This window comes from Lactuca virosa, chromosome 9, assembly GCF_052849685.1.
Source record: "Lactuca virosa cultivar CGN04683 chromosome 9, Lactuca_virosa_CGN04683_v6, whole genome shotgun sequence".
NCBI classification, from domain to species: Eukaryota; Viridiplantae; Streptophyta; class Magnoliopsida; order Asterales; family Asteraceae; genus Lactuca; species Lactuca virosa.
Window position 1 is genome coordinate 214,873,213 of NC_136434.1, and position 21,694 is coordinate 214,894,906.

The 21,694-nt window shown below is 37.5% G+C and overlaps 2 pseudogenes across 2 annotated transcripts; both read left to right on the forward strand.

Annotated features, from left to right (window-relative positions):
* The first annotated feature begins 16,645 nt into the window (after positions 1-16,645).
* Positions 16,646-17,757, forward strand: LOC145140279 (peroxisomal ATPase PEX6 pseudogene; annotated as a pseudogene). Its single transcript, XR_013722127.1, has 4 exons — positions 16,646-16,899; positions 17,011-17,194; positions 17,279-17,461; positions 17,545-17,757. The product of XR_013722127.1 is annotated as a peroxisomal ATPase PEX6 pseudogene (transcript).
* Positions 17,758-18,462: 705 nt separating this feature from the next.
* On the forward strand, positions 18,463-21,455 carry LOC145138331 (syntaxin-61-like; annotated as a pseudogene). The gene is made up of 6 exons (XR_013721443.1): positions 18,463-18,489; positions 18,573-18,814; positions 18,897-19,010; positions 19,090-19,293; positions 19,592-19,657; positions 21,255-21,455. The product of XR_013721443.1 is annotated as a syntaxin-61-like (transcript).
* Positions 21,456-21,694: the final 239 nt, after the last annotated feature.

Consider the following 21,694-nt stretch of genomic DNA (forward strand, 5'->3'; position numbering starts at 1 on the left):
TTTAGTTTATGCATTTCATCAAACAGTTGGAGTGCATACAAGTTAACTTTTTTTAAAAATGTTAAAAACATGATACTTCCAATTCAAGTTATCAATTCCAAATCATCATATACTTTCGATTTCGACTTTGAAGCGTGCAATTCCGATTTTCATTTCATTCCAAAAAAAAATCCGATTTCAATTTTGAAACCTTGAAATCCCGATTCCAGATTTCTTTGTAATACTAATAATCAAGACGCGAACTGTTCCGATTAGAATATATGTTTCAATTTCAAAAGCTTCCGACTTCAGATGCGACATCCTATGTCTGATCGATTTCACATTTTGATTTTGATTTCCGAAAATCCGATTAGGAACCTGTGAGTACCGATTCCGAGTCCTTCAATGTCGACTGTGACTGCGAGTCCAGAACTCCAATTCCAATTTCATGAACAACAAAGAAATTCCGATTCCAACTGAGTTCGTTTGCGAATCTGGGAAATTCAAATTCGGAGTATTCAACAAAGAAATCGATGTTACGTATTTGAGATTGAAGGTTATTATCATATTTACAAGTTTGCCACCGTGTCTTTTATGCTTAGATTAAATGAGTGGCTGAGAATGATTCCCTCATTCTCAATCTTTTTTATTTTCTCAATTGAACTTACCTATATATATATATATATATATATATATATATATATATATATATATATATATATATATATATATATATCAATTCACAAGAGGGTTGGTGAACAGGAAACTTTTCCACTTTAGGATTTTCCCACAATTGTTTTTGGGTTTTGGACAATTGTTATCATTATTCATTAATGAAAATTTGTGGTTCGAAATTTTGTTGTGACTGACTTTTTAAGTCTACGAAATAATACGTTTTCTTTTTATAAAATTCTTGTTCCGTTGTTCGTTAGTGTATTTTTATTGTAGCTTGTATGTATTATATTTTGTATAGTCCACAGTCTAGCAATCCGCCCAAGGCCTTTTCATTGGAGAATCAACGACAATAATTTAATATCATGGTATTAAAACCGATTGCCAAAAATCTATCCTCTACCTCCTACCAAATCGTAACCTCTTCTATCCTTTCCGAAATCAAAGGTGTTGCTCTATCTCCACAAAAACCGTTGGCGCTGCCTAATCTCCACTGTGAGAATGTCCGATAATCAACCTACACCATAACACCAAACAAAGTTTTTGGCATTACAAACATCAAATCTTGTATACATCTCCTTCTTGACCTAGACCTCGAGCGTTTATCCACTAACTGTAATGGATTCGATGTTCTTGTTGGTGATTTTATATCACTAATGTTATTTAAGTGTAATGGGGTTAATTTGTTGATCAATGTCACTTTGATAATTATTGAACAAATCGGTATGGTGCGGAATGCATATTTGTTTAATATTGTATTTGTTGAAAGTACATTGTTATTTAGGGGCGAAGCCCCTGAACCGAAGGGGGACTAGGGGCAGCGCCCCTGGGAGCGGGGTCCAAGGGGCAGAGCCGGATTAAAAACTGTCATGTGGCAGTTTTAAGACAGGACGTTTTTCTGGTTATATGATCATATTCGAAATCTGTGGTTGGTACACTTCTTCTTCATAACATCTTGAACATTCTCTCTTCTGTTTTCTCAATTTTCTGAGTATTATCCGATTAGAGATTGGGAGTACCACCCAAATACTTTAATCTGAAAGTGTTTAACACGATTCTCGGAATTTCCAAGCCTTTTTATAACCCCGAAAATCTTACAGTTCTTGACCATATTGACGACTCATATGATGATCCCAAACCGAAACCAACAGAAAACGAACTGCACAAGGTGGATTTGATAGTAAAAATGTGGATATACAATACTTTTTCTAATCTCTTCTCCAACAAGTGCTCAAGAAAGATGCTTCTGCCCGTCTAGTTTGGCTAAGTCTCTAGTCTTGCTTTCGGATCAACAAGATTTGAAGGCATTACAGGTGAACGGTAACATGGGTAACCTATATGTGTTGGTTTATTGCAGCAAGATGAAAATCTTAATGGAACTTCTTGCCAATCTTGATATGAAATCTACCATACCGGATAAACAACTTGTCATATAAACAATTATCATGCTATCTCCAAATTTTAAATCGGTTGCCAACATCATCCAGTATAGATTACCACCCCCAACATTTCTAGAAACTCGTGTCATGCTCCTCATGGAAGAACAACGCCTAACAATGATTTGCTATCACTCTCCTTTGTTTCACACAGATCACCCTTCATCTTCAACCATTTTACATGCTGGAAATAGTGGTTCTAGTCATGGTTCAGGCCGACGCAATAACCACCGGTAGCCACCAAAGCAGGGCCGTCGCAAGTAGCAAACCGGCGACATCAGTCATCGCCACGAGCTCCCGCACATTAGTCCTTCAGATGGGTATACATGCGTCATGTATAGAACATAAGCAATCAAATTCTGTTATGAGGCAACAATCCTCTTGGAAACGTCCATTTCCCAACATTCTTGGCGCATATCCACATGCAAAGTTTGCATCTGGGGTCCAACAGGGTCTGGGCAACCTTGTAGATCACACAAGACTTCTAGAACACAACCACCTTAAGCCTGGTTTGTTAGGAATCAACCTACAACTCTTCTGGAACTATTCAACACTATGTATTTAGGTGATTCTAACAGTGTCAATTTGTTCATAAACATTAGTGCTCTAGACCATATGAACTTCTCGATATCATTATTGATATTTGGCCACCAATATAGCTTCTTTAGGTCTAGATACATCTTGCTAGATCCCAAATGGACAGAATACTTCGTATTATGTGCTACATGCATGACCACGCTCCTTAAGTCACTAAATTTCGGTTTCTAAATTCGGTTCAAGAAGTATCGTGTTCCGTCGTCTTTAAGCTCAAATTGCTTATCCATACCTCGTAAGGACTCATTTACGATGTTTCCTTCCCTTAGGGCTTCGAGTTGAGCATCTAGAATTTGTGAGGCGAGATTTAAATGAATATTCATTGTTAATGCCCGTACTTGGAGGGGTTTTGCTCGTTCTTTCCTACTTAAAGCGTATGCTACAACGTTCGCCTTACCAAGATGGTAACAAATTTTGCATTTATAATCGTTCAACAATTCTATCCACCTTCGTTGTCTCATGTTGAGTTCTTTCTGATTGAAGATGTGATGAAGACTTTTGTGGTCGGTAAATGTGGTACACTTTGTACCATATAGCTAGTATCTCCAAATCTTTAAGGCAAAAACTACTGCTCTTAGTTCAAGATAATGGGTAGTCTAGTTATTCTCGTGTATCTTGAGTTGTCGGGAAGCATAAGCATTGGCCTTGTCTCTTTACATTAACACACATCCTAATCCTTGGTGTAACGCGTCGCAATATACGAAGAAGTTATATGTTTCCTCCTAGAGTGATAGAATTGGTGCACTACACAATATTTGCTTCAATTGTTGAAACGAAGATTCTTGTTTTTCTTCCCAGTCAAACTTTTTGTCTTTCTGCGTTAATGTGCTGAGGGGTTTGGCTACTTTGGAGAAGTTCTCTATGAATCTCATAGACCACAAGGCCTAAAATTTGGCCCACTTATGTCGGCATCTTTGGTTCTTACCAATTCTTAATTTCTTTTATCTTTGATGGATTGACATGAATTTCTTTGTTGCTGATCGCAAAAAAGTGTACTTCTCTAATCTATAACTCATATTTAGAGAACTTGGCAGACAACTTCTCCTTCCACAACAATTCCAAGATTAGTTGCAAGTGGTGATCATGTTGTTCCTTGGTCTGTGAGTATATTAGTATATCATAGATAAATGCTATAACAAATTTTTCCGAGTACGTTTTACATACACGGTTCATGAGATCCATAAAAACTGCTAGTGTGTTGGTTAGTCTAAAGGGTATAACTAGGAACTCATAACGACCATAACAAGTCCTAAATGCAGTTTTCGAATTACCTTCTTCTTAGACTATGAGTTGGTGGTATCATGATCTTAGATCGATCTTCGAGTAGTAGTTGGATCCTTGGAGTTGAACAAACAGCTCATCGATTCTTGAGTGTGGGCATCAGTTCTTATGTTAAGATTGTTTAATTACCAGAAATCAATGCGCATTTGGAAGGATCCATCCTTCTTCTAGACAATTAAAACTAGTGCTCCTCAAGGTGAGAAGCCCGACCTAATAAATCCTTTGTCAAGCAGTTCCTGAAGTTGGTTAGATGGTTCTTGCATTTTGGACGGTGCCAACTGATAGGGATACTTTGCTACTGGTGATGCTCATGGGATCAAGTCGATACGAAACTCGACTTTTCTAACCGAATGTGTGACAACCCGTTACTTTCCGAGTCAACAAAAGTCAATTCTGTTAAATAAAATTTCGAATTTTATTTATTCCGTTATGTCATAAGGGTTGGAAAACCATTTAAATTTTATAAATAAAATGTATATAAGTTTCGGAACCAAAAGCACTCGAAAAATCAAGTTTTTCCCTCAAAAATCAGTTGATCTCGTCCAGCACCTCGTTTTCGGCCGAAAACCCTCGAGCTGAAAACGGATCTCGTCCGAAAACCCTCCTCCGGCCGAAAACCCAACCGTTATAAAGGCTTTCATCCGAAAACTTGGTCATTTCTTCACCTTTCCACCCGAAAACTCTCCCAATTCTCTCTCAAGTATCATCCAAGAACACTCACATCTTCAAGAACAATCCTTTGAATATTCATATTTTTCACCAAGAACACCAAGAACAGCCTTCAAATCTTCAAGGGACCGAAAACAACCCAGAGCCGCGAACCGTTTTCGGTCGAAAACAGTTTTCGGACGTAAACCCCCTTGGAACTGAAAACTCATCAACACTTGATCCATTTTTGGTAAATATTCCTAACACAAAAACAAGTGTTTTCTAACACTTTAATTAATGGCTTCGCTAATATAAATACAATTATGTGTTTAATTATCATTAGGATACCGTTAATCCCGCGTACATCAACTCGAGAGTCATCTTTCCAGTCTCGCTGTCCAGCACGCACACTAAAACAACGGTGAGTTCATACCCCAATATTTTTCCAAGCTTTTTAATGTTTTAGGGGGGGGGGGGAATACAAGTAAAACACAAGTAATCTTGTGCTTAAAAAAATAATTTTTTGTATTATATTTCTTACCGTTAACATGCATTTGAACGTGAAACTTACTAAACACGACAAACTTTGTTACTACTAGACATACGAACAAATTACAAAACATGTTAAGACACATCTATTTTACAAACACAGATTTTAATAAAGAAACAAACTTATAAACTATTATAAGTATAGTTTATGGAACGGTCGAATTACTTTTACAAAGATACATGTTATTTACAGAAAAGGATTTTCATGGTATTATTCGTGAATTCGTTGAGGGATCAAATTTGTGAGACACGTCTTCGAGTACTTACCTAGGTGCCAAGGGAAGTCTAGTCTTATAAACCAGAGTCTCCTGGAGGGAGAGCGTGAGTTTGTGTATAGATCTATACGGGACTGACAATCCCGCGCCCTGACTATTAGCTACAGTCGTTCTGGGTGACAAACGTCATTAACGTTTATGTAACGCCCGTGTTTCTAGGCTAGGCATTAATATTGATGTGATAGTCTAGGTTAACCTTTATAACTCATTTTGAAGAAATGAAAAAGGAATTATGTGAATATTATGTGTTTTATGCTTAATTACTAGGATTTAATTAATTAAGAATAAAAATGAGCGTAGAAAATAAATATTAGATAAAGCCGATATCTATTAAGAAAGCTTTAGTGGTCATGACAAGGATTACAAATATATAAAGAATACCGAAATCCGAGTTATAACGAAGAAGTTATGACCTGTCGAAGTTTCGCGAAAAAACCGGCACGGTGCCGAATGACGTAAAAAGTGAGTTTTTGATAAAATACTTTTTAGCCTTAGTGATCTAAACGAAAGTCGTAGTGTTCGTTAAACCGAGAGTATGTATAAAAAGAACGCCCAAATCTGACTTCGTATGAGGAAGTTATGATTTTTCTAAGTTTCAGCTTAGCAGTAGACAGCTAAAAACTCGAATTTTAGATTGAGTGATTTTTAGCCGACACGACCTAAACGAGAATCAAAGGTCTCGTCAATAGTAGCACAACGGTAAAAAGACATACGAAAACGGACGTCGGATGAAGAAGTTATGAATTTTTAACGGATTTCCCGTCCCAGTCTGTTAAAAATAATAATATAAAAATTAAAATCAAAATTAGCCGACAAAGTCTGAACGAAAGTTGTAGAGCATAATTTTACCTACGCGTGCATATAAAGAACGTTAAAAACGGAGCTCGTATGCGAAAGTTATGGATTTTAGAAGTTTTTTGCACAAAAATCGAGAAATTTCGCATAGGTGGCTTCTGCCACGTCACCCTCGCCCAAATTGTGCCACGTGTCCAAACTGCTGAGTCATCCGAGGCCACCTGTCGACGTGTGTCACATTCTCCTCGGACCGAAGGCTCGACCAATCAGGAGCTGCCTCGTACCCTTCTGATGATGCATCCGAGCTTCGCCCATAGCGCCACGTCCGAAGCCTCGGACTAGACCTCGGTCCAATCAGGAGGCGACACCGGACCCTCGCATGTGCGAGCCACGTGAACACCCTCGGATCTGCTGCCGTGTGGCTTCCTCCTAGCCGTCCGATCAGTAGCCTCGGCCCCTATAAATAGGAGGGTGCGAGACCTCCCGGGTATATTTTGGAAAATTGTCACTTTTAGCCCCTTTCTTCATATTTCTTTCATTTTAACATCCCCTAAAGCCCCGGTATCAAGTATAACCCCCGAAATACGCCCCGAAGTGCCCGAGAAGCCCGGAAAATTTATCTTTTCAGTTTCGAAGCCCGACCTTTGCAGAGCCCGGTTTCTCAATAAAACTCCCGGTTTTATTAGAAACGATCGTTTTAGGAAATGAATTGCTGCCCGATTATCATCAAATCATGTGAGTGTATAGTCACCTTCATCTTACACCTAGATATGAAGTATTTTATATAAAATATATGCTACGTGTAATTATATTAATTGTTTAATTGAGGTGACTGTTGAATAGATGTTTTACACAAGTTTTAAACTGTATATGTATTTTTATCTACAAATATGTTGGGTAAAACATGGGTAGATAGTTGATGTGTGATGAAATAAAATGATGAGAGGCCTCGATGTGATTATGATCCAGTCATCTAGCAGAGTTTGGATGACGACCACAGACGTTTCTAGACAGTCCAGTGGAACGCTGGCAGGCCCGCAACCTGTAGGCGTTAATGAACTTGGGTGTTCATTCGCTGTACTCCATCCCCCTCATGGTTGCCTTTAGGACATGTATGGCTGAGGAAACCCCTTAGCAGTAGTGTCCATCCTGATGATATTCTTTAGGCTAGGTCCCTTGTGATAAGTGTTTAGGGATGTAAAGTGAGGATAACGGGAACGGGTAATCAGGGTTATTGTTGATTGATGAACTTAATAAGTTTATTATTATTGTGGGTTGAAAACCCTATATGCTCACCAGGCTCCCAAGTCTGGCCCACTCAGCTTTTTATGTTACATGTAGTGGACCCCGAGCATAGTTGGAGGACGACGAGAGATTTTTGGATTATAGGCCAGTAGTTGTAAATAACTGTCGAAAGGCTTATAATGTATTGTTTATGCTTTTGATCTGTATCGGAACATGATATCCCGAGGTTTTGATATGAAATGAAACTATACATTTCTTAAATAAAGGTTTTGACAAACTTTTATCATGTTTTGTTTTGGGGACCAATTCCACAACATCTTTTAAAAAGATTTCTCTGACTTTATTTTAAAAAACATAAATTAAATCGGTCTTTTCTGGCCGAGAAATTAGGGGATGTCACAGTTGGTATCAGAGCATTAGTTTAAGCGAACTAAGAAAATGTAGGATTTCTAGACTTAAACTTAGAATGCTAAGTGATGATTGTGACATGAGTGTCTACCATATTTTAGACACGAGCACTAGTTTATTTTAGGACAGATGTCTAAAATGCTTTTATGTGCTAAATGTTATATGTTTGCCATATATGGCATTATTTGTTCGGATCTATGGTCTGTTGCCGACCGGATCTGGAAACCTTATGTGTGTAGGATTCTAAGCGTACGATTACGACATTAGAACTAACATGTAAACGTTTCGGAGTGATAAGGGAATTTAAATACCCATCGAGGATAAAGACCTAAATTCACCTTATTCGGTATATAGATTGTAATGGCAAGAACTCGTAGTGGAGTTGCAAATGCAAACGGATACAGGGATCAACAACCTCAACCTCAAGTAGTTGAGCAAGTACCTGTTGTAGGAGCTGCACCTGAGCCAATGACGATGGCTGGGGTACAAGCAATGATGCAGATGATGTTAGATCGCCAAATGGAGGAGACAAGGCGATTACTACAACATAATAGGGAAGAAACTACGATGCCTGTTGAACAACCTGAATTGAATGAAGGTCAATCAGTAGGAGGGAACTACAGTGGGACTCTTGGTCAATCCAACCCACTTATAGTTAGACAAAATAACCAGGATGGAGGAGTTGATGGACGCGGATGCAAATACAAAGATTTCATGGCATCCAAACCACCGTGTCTATCTGGAAGTCCGACACCGGTGGAAGTTATGAATTGGATCTCTGAAATGGAGACGATGTTTGAAAGTTGTGAGTGCAACAACAAACAAAAGACCGCACTTGCAATTCCTCTGTTAAAATCTGGTGTATTGAGCTGGTGGAAGTTACTAGCTGACTCGATGCCCAAGGGAGAAGCTAGCAAGATGTCTTGGGAAGACTTTGTGGTACAACTGAAATTACAATATTGCTCTGAGCAGGATCTTCTGGAAATTAATAATGAGTTCCAGAATTTGAAGAAGGGAAAGATGAGCGTTACTGAATACGCTGCTAGTTTTACGGAAAAGATGAAGCTTGTTCCTCATCTAGTTCCAACTGAACTTTCCAAGGTCAACAAGTTTGCCCTCGGATTACCAGCGGACTTTGGTCCGATGGTTAAGCAAGCAACTACTTTGAAATCCGCCATCTGGGCTGCTAAGAATGTTGAGATTCAGATCAGAGAGAAGGGTCTGGAGAGGGCAGAAGTTGGCGAAAAGAGAAAGTTTGAAGGAACTTCAGGTTCCAATAAAAAGAACAAGTTCTCGAAGACTGGTTCGAGAAAATTCGGAGGAGGAGTCGAAGTGAAATGGTGTGAGAAGTGCAAGAAAAATCACTCTGGGAAATGTAGTGAGGGGGTGACTTGCTACAAATGTGGAAAGACTGGGCATTTTGCCAATGTGCGTCCGTCCAACCAGAGGATATGTTTTGGGTGCCATGAAGAAGGGCATATTTTGAGGGATTGCCCGAAGAAGAAGGATGCAGCAAAACCCAATCTTCCACCAAAGCCGAAGGCGAGAGCCTTTCAGATGACACTTGAAGCTGCAAAAGAAGAAGTCGATGTCGCTTCAGGTACCTTTCTCGTAAACGAATTGCCTGCCCAAATTTTGTTTGATTCTGGAGCCAATTACTCCTTTATTTCGCATGAATTTGGTAGAAAACTAGCTTTGCCTGTAGATAGACTAGTTAATGCTATAATAGTCGAGATTGCTAGTGGCAAGTTTGTACCTGTTAGCCATCGTATGAAAAACATCCTCATTGACTTGGATGGGATTAAGTTCCACGAGGAATTATTACCTATCGAGTTAAATGGTTTCGACATAGTTTTAGGAATGGATTGGCTTAGCGCCAATGATGTCGAAATATTGTGTAGGAAGAAGATAGTAAAAGTAAACCCGCCAGGGAGAGAGTCGTTTATGGTGTATGGAGACAAACGCAGAGTAACTTTGGAATCATTTCCATAATGAAAGCCAGAAAGTGTTTGGCCAAGGGATGCACATCATATTTAGCGTTCGTGATCGATGCTAAGAAGGAAAAGAAGGAGGTGCAGAATATTCCGGTGGTGTGTGATTATCCGGAAGTCTTTCCCGAAGTTCTTCTGGGATTGCCCCCTGATCGACAAGTAGAATTTCGTATCGACTTGTTACCAGGAACGATGCCGATAGCAAAAGCACCGTATCGATTAGCACCAACATAGATGAAAGAACTTATGACACAACTTCAGGAGTTATTGGACAAAGGTTTCATTCGACCTAGTTCATCGCCCTGGGGAGCCCCTGTGTTGTTTGTAAAGAAGAAAGACGGGAGCATGAGAATGTGCATCGATTACAAAGAGCTGAATAAAGCGACAATAAAGAACAAGTACCCGTTGCCGAGGATCGATGACCTGTTCGACCAGTTGCAAGGTTCGAGCTATTTCTCGAAGATCGATCTTAGGTCAGGATACCATCAACTAAAGGTGAGAGAGCAGGATATCGAAAAGACTGCGTTCAGAACAAGATATGGACACTATGAATTTTTGGTTATGTCGTTCGGACTAACCAATGCCCCAGCAGCTTTCATAAATTTGATGAACAGGGTTTGTAAACCATACCATGATAAATCCGTGATAGTATTCATAGACGATATCTTGATTTATTCAAAAAGCAAGCAGGAGCATGAAAAGCAACTACGTGAGGTGCTAGAAGTTCTGAAAAAGGAGAAGCTGTATGCAAAGTTCTCCAAATGTGAATTTTGGATTCAAGAAGTCCAATTTTTAGGTCATGTGGTTAACCAAGAAGGAATAATGGTTGACCCAGCAAAGATTGAAGCTATGATGAAGTGGGAACAACCAAAAAGTCCTACGGAGATTCGAAGCTTTTTAGGATTAGCCGGATATTATCACCGATTTATCCAAGGCTTTTCTTCGATTGCTACTCCATTAACAGCTTTGACCCACAAAGGAGCTACTTATGCTTGGAATGAGAAGCATAAGGAAGCCTTTCAAAAGTTAAAGAAAAGATTGTGTGAAGCACCGATTCTTTCGTTACCTGAAGGAGTTGATGACTTCGCAGTTTATAGTGATGCCTCTGGAGTTGGGTTAGGTTGTGTTCTGATCCAAAGGGATAAAGTGACCGCGTATGCATCGAGGCAATTGGAAGAGAATGAAAAGAACTACCCCACTCATGATCTGGAGTTGGCAGCAGTAAGATTCGCCTTAAAGATATGGAGGCACTATCTTTACGGTACTAAATGCAAACTTTTCACTGATCATAAGAGTCTTCAATATCTCTTTAATTAGAAGGAATTGAACATGAGGCAACGGCGCTGGCTAGAGTTACTCAAGGATTACGACTGTGAGATACTTTACCACCCTGGTAAAGCAAATGTTGTTGCTGATGCTCTCAGTCGGAAGGTGAATCTTGAAAAGAGAAGGCCAAGAGCGTTAAGAATTGAAGTTGTCTCGACAATTGTGGAAAGTATAAAGAAAGCTCAGGAGGAAGCTTTAGAGAAAAATGACCGGAAGGAGGAACGTTTGGGTAAAATGTTGGTGTTTAATATAAACGGTCAAGGGCTGAAGGTATTCAAAGATAGGATTTGGGTACCTAAGACGGGAGGAGTAAGATATCTTCTAATGGAAGATGTTCACAAAACCATGTACTCGATTCATCTCGGCAGTACGAAAATGTATAGGGATCTAAAACCCTATTACTGGTGGCCGACAATGAAACTCGATGTTGCTAAGTATGTGGCCGAGTGTCTAACTTGTGCTAGGGTTAAGGCACAACATCAGAAACCGTATGGGAGTTTAGAACCTTTACCTGTACCCATGGGTAAATGGGAAGACATCACCATGGATTTTGTGACTAAACTGCTCAGAACAAGGAACGGTCACGACATGATTTGGGTGGTCATTGATCGCTTCACTAAGAGTGCGCATTTCATAGCCGCTAACGAGAAATGGTCTATGGATAAACTTGCGAATTCTTACGTGAAGGAAATTGTGAGGCTTCACGGTGTTCCGTTAACGATTGTATCCGATCGTGACAGCCGTTTTACCTCAAGGTTTTGGAGAAGTCTACAAGAGGAATTGGGTACCAAGTTGTGTTTGAGTACAGCTTACCATCCGCAAACTGATGGTTAGAGCGAACGAACAATTCAAACATTGGAGGATATGCTGAGAGCATGTACCCTAGAATTCCAAGGTAACTGGGATGAACACTTACCTCTAGTAGAATTTTCCTATAATAATAGTTTCCACTCAAGCATCAAGATGGCACCTTATCACACTTTGTATGGGGAAAAGTATCGAACGCCGTCATGTTGGCTGGAAGCTGGGGAAAAGCAGTTTGTGGGACCTGAAATAGTCCATCAGACTGCTGAAAAGTTGAAAGTGATTAGGGAAAGGATGTTAGCAGCTCAAGATCGACAAAAGAGTTATGCTGACAAGAAAAGACAACCGATATCCTTCGAAGTTGGAGACACTACTAGAAAACAGCCCTTTAATGACGTGCAAACAATGACACGCGCTGATAGAGGACGCACATTTGTGCGTGCCCTAAAAAATAATGTCAGTTTCGCAAAATTTGAACGATAGAGGACACGCATTTGTACGTGCCCTAAATTTAGTGTCCAATAAAAAAAATTACAAACACGGAAGGCGCTTTTATTTAAAGTGTGTGTCGTCTACAGATGTCGCTTTATAATTTTTACTCAAACGCGCGTTTCTGATTACACTATTAATTTCTAGGGTTTTTTGAAGAACATCCGAACACTCACTCACACGTTACGTGCTCTCTATAATCGATTCGCCGCCGACAACCTCAAGCTCACTTCTTCTCCTTCTCCGGCGATCTTAAGTAAATAGAGAACATTTCAGAGCTTATCATCAGAATAGGAAAGTAGGGAGAAGGAGGAGAACAGAAAGTACAAAATCCACTCTCTTCTCGCCCCTCTTGTCTCTCTATTTTGTTCTCTTATATCTCCTTTCAATCCATGTCTCTGTCTCCGCGTTCCTCATCCACATCCACCGCCTCCAACCCTCACTGCCAGAGCCGACAAAGAAGATGAAGAAATGCATTTCCTAACTTCTATCCATTTGGGTGTGAGTTGAGAAAGGCATAAACTAGGGCAAATGAAACGCACTGGGTTCTAATGAGATGCAGGGATACATTGAGAAGGTAGTCACATTGGGGTATTACTACCGTGAACTAGATCGATTTGCCACAACATCCCAAAATTCTCATGTGAGAGAATCGATGAACTAGGGTTTCTCGTTCACAAAATCTCACCTCACGCTCTTATAGTTCTCTGTTTTTTGTGACTCGTTTCAAGGTGGCTCTTTTGCTAGTAATGATGACGTCTTTCAGTTGATGCGTATTAATGCTTATTTGAAGAGTAGAAGTGTACACTTCTACTCTTCAATTTCATCATCAATTACTATTCTATTTCTACACTTCTACTCTTCAATTTCATGTTTTTTTGTTAGTTGTAACTGATTCTTGCTTTAGAAATTTTGAAGTACTCTCAAGGTTTGTCTAATTTGACTTTTTTACATCTTGTATACAGAGATTTGTGAAAGTTTATCTATCCAGTAATCGGAAAGAAAAGAAATAGATGAGGTCGGAGTCAACTTCTCACCAATAGTCTCATCTTTCACTGTGTTCCTGATGTTGTACGCATAATTCTCCAAAGCATTCTTCGCCTCCAAATTCTTCCTGTGCTCCTCTTCTTCAGACTCATACTTATCAGCTTCCTGAACCATCTTCTCAATATCCTCCTTTGAAAGTATCCCCTAGCGACAATCTCTCACAAATCTTCACCTTGAAATTTTGTTTAATCAGTTTCAAAATCACATGATTTGGGTTCTAACAGGTAGGGTTATCAAACTCTAACAAATCCAATATCACGTGAGAACTTTGAAAAATATGGTCATCCTGATGGCAGACAGGTACCTTATCTTCCTTGTTTCCCGTTCTTAAAATACCAAATTACCCTTGTAATTTAAATGTTGGATTTGGATTAGGTTTCTTGGAAAATTGGTATTTATTGGTTCCTATGTTATTTAAATCCTTACTGTTTTCCTTGTTGAAGCACAAATTACTTACTTGATACTATATATTTGGAATATACTTGGTTGGTTTTTTGATGCTTTTGTGGTTTGCACTGTGACAGGTACGCATTGCTGAGTATAACAATGTTCGCAGTCAACTCAATGTAATTAATAGAAAGCAGCCTGGAAGGTAAAAATCTATTGATTACCCACCTAACTCGTTGGACTAGTGCATCTATAGGAATCAGCTAAGCTTAATGAATAGAAAAATACACAAGAAATTTAAGAAATTGTTGTTTTATTACATAAGAAATGGTACATTGATGTCACATCTATTTTGAACCAATATCAAATAAATTGACATCTTTAATTAGTTACAGACTGGTCTTTAAAAGTTATTCTATAAACCTAAACAAAATACCAACTATATATGCTTTCATATTTACATCAAATCAAGATCAGTGTGTGTGTTGTGTACACTTCTTTGCTTACACAAAAAGTTTTCTTATACCAAAAAATCAGATAACAATTGGGGTTATTCACCAAACCTAGATTGGTCTGCCATATCTGTATGCCTATGTGTTGGAGACCTGTTGACTTCTATCTCACTGAAAAAGTCAGGATTTTGACTTAAATCTTGACCCAGTTCCACTTCTTTCTCTTTATCTTCCTGCATATAGTAATAATTAAGTGCATGCACTATTTACGTACAGACGGAGTTAATTCATAAGCGGCCACCAAAACGTTGTGAAAGCATATATGCAAAGTGTTTCAGTTTGGACTCTTTTTGTATTTGTGTTTGGGGCGGATAGACTTTCCGGGTTAAAAGAGTAAATGTACAACTAACTAAGGGTAAATTAGTAATTTACTGTGAATATTGGTTAATTTACTGTGAATATTGGTTAATTTACTGTGAATATTGGTTATATAGGTGCCTAGTACTTAACCTTTCTATATATATCATTTTGCTAGTCAAAAGTCACATACATTATTGTTACTGTTTCTTTATTCTTGTGCAGAGTCTGAAACAGGGAACATTTTGTCAGAGATAATCAAGTCTAAGTTCAATCATTCTGTAACAAACGAGATTCAAGTTGATCAGAGTGACACCAATGTCGTAAATATGCTCGTTGCATTGAATGAGGCAAATAGCAATGAAGGAACCAAAACACCCCACACAGAGCCTTTATATACTCAAGAAACACCAACTACTCCTGCAGTGAATCCACCTGTAGACATAACTCAAACACATGGTAGCTAAAGTGCATTCACTTAAAAAAAATTGTAGCTAATATGTTCCTAGGAACAGTAGCGACAACATGGTAAATGTTAATCTATATAATAGAGTGTTTTATATAATAGAGTGTTTTCATCTTTTACATTAATGACTATAATAGAGTGTTTTCATCTAGAGCTATGAATGAAATGAATGGTCAATTTTGTTCAAGTCGACCTATGAGAATTGGTGTTGCAACTCCTAAGAAGGCGTCTACTTTACAACAATATGGACAACAATAACAACAATATTCATCACAAGGTGTGTTTTCTTGATTCTTGCTTGTGTTTTGTTTGATTTTCTTGATTTAGCTGTGATATTGGCTGGTGGAGGTGGATTTGGTGCCATGCCTCAAAGCTCTCAGTCTGATGAAGATTCTTCCAATACAACAGCTCATCTACATCTGATCTTCAATTGAGTCCTGCTCCTGTTCCTGCTACTCAAAAAAGCTCATCTACATCTGATCTCTTATCCTTGACTCAACTAAATAATAAACCCTCACCCTCACCTTTTAGTGCTTTCGATACTCTTGTATCACCTATACCTACACCTGGCGCCTCCCCCATGATGGATCTATTAGACGGATTCAATCCAAATCCTATTACACCACCACCTCCACCTCCACCTAGTAAGTATTATATCTTTTTTTTCTATCCACATATACATATATCTGTTAATTCATTATTCTTTATGAAGATTTGAACTTGATAGTAGATGATAATAATGGAAATCTGGAAGAATAATATGCAAGTTATACAAAAATTTCAAAAGGGTATTTTGGGTATTTGGTAGTAGATATTAATCCACAAGAAAAATCTTTACTGCATGATTGGGTGAAACTCATTGTCGTTCTTAAGTTTTTATTTTCTTTTTTCATTAACAATGAAATAAGGGCTAAATGCAAGAAAGAGCAATATATTTGTTTATTCATTACATAGGGAGGGATCTTATAACATTGTAACATAATAACATTGTAAAATGGAAACACTGCAGGAGAAATTGAAGCCGTTGGAGAGGTTTTTCCTGCACAAGTCACCAAACATAATGGGCTCAATTTTTCTCTGTCACAGTATCAAACTAGACAAGAAAAATAATTAGTTTGGTTCATATTTTTACTCGAATTCGAATGTGTCTATTTCATGTGTTTTTATTCAAAATTTGAGTTGTTGTGATTTTTGCATTTTTGTTTCAGATGTATGAATATATGATCACATCTTGAAGCAACCAACAAAATTGACGATCTCACTGTAGCTTAGGTTGAATTTGCAATAAAAATGTCTTCAGCTCAAGATCCATTTTACATTGTAAAAGACGAGATTCAAGATTCTGTAAGTTGGCTTCTCCATTGAAGTGAAGTTTTATTGTTGCTTCTCCTGGAGCTCTTAATAAATAGGCTTTGTTTTTTGGGGCCGCATAGAGAAAACATTACTGTCCTTTACATCAAGACACAGTAAAGACCCTGGCCTCTATTATCACACCAACTTTATGCCCATCAGCACTTTCATCAAAATTCAGGGTTACTGTTCTTTTGTTTGGTTTACCTGGGTGTGGGAAGAGGACTGTTGTGAAGCATGTTGCTTCTCAACTTGGGCTGCATGTGGTTGAGTATAGTTGTCATGATTTACTTGCATCTTCAGAGAGGAAGGCTTCTTCCATGTTGGCTCAAGCTTTCAGTGCAGCTCGTAGGCATTTACAACCATTATGATGTGAAATGATCTACTTTCTTGTTATGTGTTTCATAGTAATAATTAATTCCTGATAATATGTGTATGACTGTGTTTGTGTTATTGCAGATATGCACCAACTATTCTTCTGCTGCGCCATTTTGATGCTTTCAGCAATTTGAGCTCTAATGACGGTTCACAAAATGATCAAGTTGGTATGAATTCTGAAGTTGCATCTGTCATTAGGGAATTCACCGAGCCATTTAGACAAGATGATGATTATGAAGATGAAGAAGAAGAAGAAGAAGCAGAGGTTGATGTTTTGAGATGATGATTTCTGCCATAAAAATATGTCAATTATCCATTGGTTGCTCACTGTTTTACTCTCATTATGCAGCATATGAACACGATTAATACCCATCCTGTGCTGCTAGTTGCAGCTGCTGATAACTCTGAAGGGTTGCCACCTACAATTAGGCGTTGTTTCAGCCATGAAATGAAAATGGGAGGTTTGACCGAAGACCAGAGAGTGGAAATGCTATCCCAGTCACTTCACCTTATCCCTGAATTGGTTCCAGATGTAAGTAAGAATAAGAATAAGAATATTTTACTGTATACATATATTTATCTTAAAATCTAATGAATGATGTATGCTCCTTGCAGACTTGTACAGAGGATGTTGTAAAAGATATGGTTGGACAGACATCCGGTTTCATGCCAAGGGATATTAGGGCTTTAGTTGCTGATGCTAGTTCAAGTTTGATTCCTCTTAGTATTAATGGCAGTATCTTTGAGAAGTTGGGTGACAACAAAGAATTCATGGTCAAAGCTTTGGAGCGGTCAAAGAAAAGGAATGCATCGGCTTTGGGGATGTAAAATAAAAAATGGTTGGTGGCATGGCATCTATTCTACAGGGTACTAAGTTTGAGTTGTTTGTGTGTAGGTCCCTAATGTTAAGTGGGAGGATGTTGGTGGGCTAGAAGATGTGAAAAATGTTAGGAATCGGACCGGGTACACGCAGCGGAAACACACTATTACACACTCACAAACGAAACGAGAAAATAAAGCAAGAAGAACACAAGAATATTACGTGGTTCGGATTCGGTGTAAATCCTACGTCCACGGGCTGCAACTAGATTTTCTTATTAACTCAATAAGATTACAATTTATAACTCTACAAGTTATATTTGATGCACACATTCTCTGCTACACAACACACACATATATATATATATATATATATATATATATATATATATATATATATATATATATATATATATATATATATATAGGAGATGTGCCGTAAACTTTTCTTGATTCACACAAATTTGCCGTCCATATTGACAAAATTGCCGCAATTGAGAAAAAAAGGAGCCATCATTTAATAATTTAATATTTCTTGCCGTCCATTGTTTGACCATGCAAAAGATGCGTCCAAATAATAAACAATTGATTTGCCGACATGTACGTCCATTCAATATTAAACAATTGAATTGTTTAATATTTGTCAAGTTACATTTATGGCCCTTGAATTCTTAGGAACTTGTCAATTTGTTCAAGACTCCATAAATCTTAACAAAAAAATCTATTCTTGATACAGTTCAGGTACATAGGAATGGCATCTTGAATTCGAGTTGGTTGTTGTAAGCTTTGGCATAAGTTGTGACATATTGGTAATGCATTTACAGCTCCCCCTTCTGCATAAAGATTTGTTTTCATCTGGGCTACGTAAGTGCTCTGGTGTTCTTCTTTACGGTCCTCCTGGTACAGGGAAAGTATGTTAATGTTTTATCATCTTATAATCATTTATTTTGTGATTGATAGCCTCCAGGGCAGCTTTCATGAATGGGAACGCGTCCCTGTTGGCAGCGGGGAACAATCCCGGCTGACAAAGGAACTCCTTTCCAATGGCGAGAGCATTGAATGGCAGGTATGTATCTGAAATACAGACAAGTTAAGCAAAAGATCAAATTTGTTTTGAGTTCTGAAAATGAATTTTTGTGATAGGGAAGGTGGATGAGCTGGAAAAGACTATTTCTGTAGCTGCTAGAGACCCTTCTTTGTATGGTATAAACCAAGTGGAGCTTGAAAAGCGAAGGAAGTGGACCACTACTGCTCGGATTCAGGTACTTTAATTTATTACTTTGGTAAATATGGATATGAGTCTTATTTTCTATGTGTGGTATGTAACCACTAACCAATCAGGTGGGAAATATTAAGAAAGCAGTGACTGTGACCGGAAGCAGTTCAAATTAACTTTGGTGGGAGTGGGATGCGCCAAGAATTAATGCGGATGCCAAAGTCTCATCAGCAGCAGGATAAGGACAGGACCAGAACCGGATCATATGCTGCTGTAGATAATTATGATTTTATTTCTTCAGAATCAGACACACAGATGCTTCTCATCAGGTAAGCTTTTGCTTTTATAATTTCTTTAGATATATCATTTTAAAGAGTGTCTTGTCTTGTTTACTAGCCCCAAATGAATTGTTTTTTTATACTCATATTTTATTGATAGATATACCTAAAAAAACAGGTCCAATGGGTTGATCTAGCATACATTTACCTGCTGTTTATAACCTCTTAAATTGTTTTTTGAACCAAAAAAAAACGACCAAGGATGATGATGTATTTTTATTATAGATAGATAGATAGATATTTTATTTGATCACCAAAAATAAGCTTAGTTGTTTATTTCCCATTGCAGGAGAAAATTATAGAGGATTTGGGTTCAGAAATGGAAAGTACATCTAATCGTCTTGATTTTGTTCACGTTAGTCTTCTATCATTTCATGATGTGTTTGATACTACATAATAGGTGATAGATGGGACAAGACTGGACCTCACCTAATAAATAATATTTAACAGAAGATAGATTACTTGTACTACTTTGACATCCATTGAGACCAGACAAAAAAGTTTGCAATCTTTTCTTTTGTCCAACCCAAAAATTGAGCCCGTTATGTTTGGATAACCAGAATCATATATGTCTCTCCGCTCATCCATTATACTAATACCTAAGAAGCAGAACGAAACCTTTCTTTCTCAATCTCGGGTAGGTTTTTCCTATTTTTTTTAATTGCTTACTGTCATATGCTTTACTTTTTTCATTTAACATGTGCAGTGGTTAATTTGTTTGTGTTTGATATAGTTTGATTGTCATTATATATAACAAGTGAGTTGTCATGTTTGAATCTGAAGTTTATTATTGATACGAAATAGGGATTTCATCATTCATATACCGGACTCAAAATTATTAAGAAAGTGAAAACTCCAGGACTTTTTTTTCTTAGGTTCTGTCTGTAGACTCTGAAGTGTTTGATTTGTTGCATAGGTGGAGGGTCATAATCTTTTTATCAGAACACAATGTCAATTGATTGAGAGTTTTTATAACAAGATCTTATCTTTTTGTTAAGAATATATGATGTCTGTATCGTTTGTAGAGAGTTTAGGGTAAACCTTATCACATCTCAAATTTGAACACTTTTAGCATTTGACTCTTTAATTATCATCAATCATCACAATTTTATGGTTTTAGGTTAAAGGATCTGAAATATTAATTTATGGTGGATTATACTAATACCTAAGAAGCAGAACGAAACCTTTCTTTCTCAATCTCGGGTAGGTTTTTCCTATTTTTTTTTAATTGCTTACTGTCATATGCTTTACTTTTTTCATTTAACATGTGCAGTGGTTAATTTGTTTGTGTTTGATATAGTTTGATTGTCATTATATATAACAAGTGAGTTGTCATGTTTGAATCTGAAGTTTATTATTGATACGAAATAGGGATTTCATCATTCATATACCGGACTCAAAATTATTAAGAAAGTGAAAACTCCAGGACTTTTTTTTCTTAGGTTCTGTCTGTAGACTCTGAAGTGTTTGATTTGTTGTGTAGGTGGAGGGTCATAATCTTTTTATCAGAACACAATGTCAATTGATTGAGAGTTTTTATAACAAGATCTTATCTTTTTGTTAAGAATATATGATGTCTGTATCGTTTGTAGAGAGTTTAGGGTAAACCTTATCACATCTCAAATTTGAACACTTTTAGCATCTGACTCTTTAATTATCATCAATCATCACAATTTTATGGTTTTAGGTTAAAGGATCTGAAATATTAATTTATGGTGGAGGTCCTGTTGCATATACTTCACAACATATGAGTCAAGTTATTTTATTATTGGTGCCTTTTGTATGTCAATTCAGCAACTTGTCTGCAAATTCTGAAATTTGTAGTAATTTTTCTCATGTTTATGGTAACAATGGTGGACAGCACTAAACAAATTTCATCTAGGATGTTTTTCAAATCGACTACAGGTCCTTCAACTTCAAGCTTCTTATTTGTACCGATTTGCCATGTGCAGGTTCTGATAGCTCTAGCAACCTCCTTCCATGCCCTGCAGCCTCTCAAAGTTCTTACATTCAGGTTATTATCTTAGAAAGGACATTATCAAAGGAGATTGTCAAAGAAGAATTTAGTCATGGGTTTCTTTTAATGTTGTACATGTTTTGTTTTCTATAATAAATATTATGCAATATTAGCAATGTGTTACATTTACTTACTATTGGAATGATTATTTGTATTTGACATACTAGTGCAATGAATTATCTTTATTGTTTATGGTATTTTATTTTGTATTATGAGACTTTTAATGTGTTATTTAATTTGAAAATTAGTAAATCTATCAAAAATATATAATTTTAAAAACATTTAAAAATTATGACACGCAAAAATGCGTGTCGTCTTCCTTTATGACAGGGGCTTCCTTGATACGCATTGCGTGTCATAAACACGCGCGTCGTA